The sequence below is a fragment of the Loxodonta africana genome, chromosome 13 (genome assembly GCF_030014295.1).
Source record: "Loxodonta africana isolate mLoxAfr1 chromosome 13, mLoxAfr1.hap2, whole genome shotgun sequence".
In the NCBI taxonomy this organism is placed as follows: Eukaryota; Metazoa; Chordata; class Mammalia; order Proboscidea; family Elephantidae; genus Loxodonta; species Loxodonta africana.
Window position 1 is genome coordinate 95,212,478 of NC_087354.1, and position 3,158 is coordinate 95,215,635.

Genomic DNA, 3,158 nt, shown 5'->3' on the forward strand with positions numbered 1-3,158 from the left:
TGGTAAGTGAAAATTCAATCAACCTGTAGGGAGTAAACATTGCATCAAGCAGAAGAAATATACATACACATATAAGTATATCTAGATAACACAGATTTAATTTTTTCTCTTTAAATATATTGATTTTAATCCTTTTGAAATGTGATTTGCTGTCTTTTTTACAAGTTTTATAAACATTCAAAAAATAACTTCTCATTATTTAAGTAAAATTTATTGACTGATTCCTGTCCTGTCCTGAGGCAGATGTCAAAATAAAGCTTTTTTTTTTTTTTTTTTTTTTGGTATAATATTGAGAAATTCATGAAGGAAATAATGGTTGTAATCAGTGCATATAGGGGGATTATTAGAGGAGATATTGGAGTTGATAGATGAACGAAGTGAGTGGCTTGCATTTTGCATTTTAGGTAAACGAGAAAAGATAACTGTAGAGAAAAAGAGGCCCAAGTCAAAGAAATTGAGGGATGAGCTAAAGTGGAGATTCATTGCTCCCTTCCTATTTTGCTACTACTTGTGTGAGAAGCATACAGTAGGTAATTAATAGCATGATGTTGTGGGTTTAGACATTTTATTGTCAGAGCCTCCTGGGCACCAACATGGAATACATTTAAGGAGTGCTAGAGAGAACAGGTGAATTGTACTGAAAAAAGAAGGACTTGCTTCAGCGGAGAATTAGTACTAGTAAAAGGAGACAACTTGGAAGCTGTTGGGAAAAATTATCTCTGCTTTGGCTTTTTGAGTGAAACAACACAGATTGCAGGAAGAACTAACATGAAAGTTCCTAGAATAACTCCAAGAATAGAAGAACTATCATCGTCACTTAGGCTTCAAAGGCTATCGTATTTTTTTATTGTCCTTCATAATGTTGTTAATAAAGATTAAGCTTTCAACACAGGGTCAGGCTTAGCATGAGTCGAAGGTGGTGCTTACCCTAGATGCAAACAATTTAATAATCAAGATAAATAATATTTTGATGATTTTTTCTTTTAATGAAGAGACTAGATTCTCATTAAACAGTATATGTACTGTTTTACGACATTGTTTACCAATCCCACTACATGTCAACACTCTCCTCTCGACACTGAGTTCCCTTTTAGCAGCTATGCTGTCCCCTCCTGCCTTCTAGTACTTGCCCCTTTAGTTTTATTTTCTTTTATGAGACTGTCTAACCCTGAACTACACTGTCACCATAAGCAGAAGGAGGTGTTGTGTACTGATCTTTGCTTGCTGTACTGGGGCATTTCTGCATTCCTTTGTGCAGTGTCTCCTCACTATCAACTGACCTTCCTGTGGCCCCAGTGAGATAGATCACTACTTCTGTGATGTCTGTCCTTTGCTGAAACTGGCCTGCACTGACAAATATAGCACTGGGATCCTGGTTGTCGCCAATTCAGGCATGATGGGTTTGGTGAATTTTGTTGTCTTGATGCTGTCTTACTTCCTGATATAGTACACCATCAGGGTCTACCCTGCCAAAAGCTGCAGTAAAGCTCTTTCCGTGTGCAGTTCCCACATAACAGTTGTGGTGTGTCTTCATTACTGAGCTAAAAGGGTGTATGAAATATTTAAAAATGATGCAAAAATGCACGATAAAAGTAATATCAAAATTTTAAATAAAAACAGGATTTGAACCTACAATAGCACACTTCACCCTGGCTCTTTTTCAACCTATCAAGATGGCAAGCTGCTCCAAGACAAGAAACGCATTCTCTCTAAGCTCACTTTTGCATCCCATACATAGGGCGAGTGTAAATCTTAATTTATGTCTTGAACTATTATAACTATTGCTATCACTCCATTTCACTCTCTAAAGTAACCTGATTAGAATGGTAAGCTACAGGATAAACCTGCAAGTACAGGTTTAGAATGAATCAGTATAGGAAAGCTGATTGAATAACTTAATTTGTTACTACTGTACTCTGATTCACACTATGCTTAGTGAATATTTCTGATGCTAACTTGTCACTTTTTTCCAGTTACACTCTCTGAGAATATACTGCATCAGACCATGGAAAATATCAATAATGTCACTGAATTTTTACTTTTGGGACTTTCCCAGAGCAAGAAAATTAAAAGCTTGTGCTTTCTATTATTCTTATTTTGTTACATAGCTATTTGGGTGGGAAGCTTGCTCATAATCATTTCCATCACTTGCAGTCAGCTAATAGATCAACCCATGTATTTCTTTCTTAATCATCTTGCTTTCTCAGGCCTGTGTTATACCTCAACGGTGACGCCCAAGCTACTCACTGACTTACTGAAAGAAAGGACCAGAATTTCTTATGCTAGCTACATGGCACAGCTTTTTTCTATGCACATCTTTGGGGGAATTGAAATCTTCATCCTCACAGTGATGGCCTATGACCGCTACGTGGCTATCTGCAAACCCCTGCACTATACTGTCATCATGAGCAGGAGGAAGTGTTATGTATTGGTCTTTGCTTGCTGTACTGGGGCATTTCTGCATTCCTTTGTGCAGTGTCTCCTCACTATCAACTTACCTTTCTGTGGCCCCAATGAAATAGATCACTACTTCTGCGATGTCTATCCTTTGCCTGCACTGACACATACAGCGTCGGGATCCTGGTAGTCGCCAATTCAGGCATGATGGGTTTGGTGAATTTTGTTGTCTTGATGCTGTCTTACTTCTTGATATTGTACACCATCAGGGTCTATCCTGCCAAAAGCCACAGGAAAGCACTTTCTACTTGCAGTTCCCACATAACAGTTGTGGTTCTCTTCTTTGTGCCTATCCTGTACATTTATATTAGACCAGCTGCAACTTTTCCAAAAGATAAAGTGTTTGCTCTTTTCTTCACCATCATTGCTCCCATGTTCAACCCTCTGATCTACACTTTGAGAAACTTGGAGATGAAGAATGCCATGAGGAAAGTGTGGAGCCAGAATCCACTTTTTACTGGAAGGAGAAAGGACTGAAAGGCACATCTACTCCTCATTCCACACCCTATCCAAGTGAGTTTGCACCATCTTAAGTTCATTAAAGTAGGAACTGACCCTGAGAGACATAAGCTTAGGCACCGACATCAGTTCATTAATACTATAATTTACCTTGAACTACCTTCTTCTTTCTTTACTAATTTGTTTCTTATTGACAATTTTCCTGCAAATTTGAGTTCAACTTTTATTCTTTTCTTTGGATT

The 3,158-nt window shown here is 37.9% G+C and overlaps 1 pseudogene; it reads left to right on the top strand.

Moving 5' to 3' along the window:
- Window positions 1-2,005: 2,005 nt before the first annotated feature.
- Window positions 2,006-2,945, top strand: LOC100673553 (olfactory receptor 4P4-like; annotated as a pseudogene).
- The last annotated feature ends 213 nt before the right edge of the window (window positions 2,946-3,158 follow it).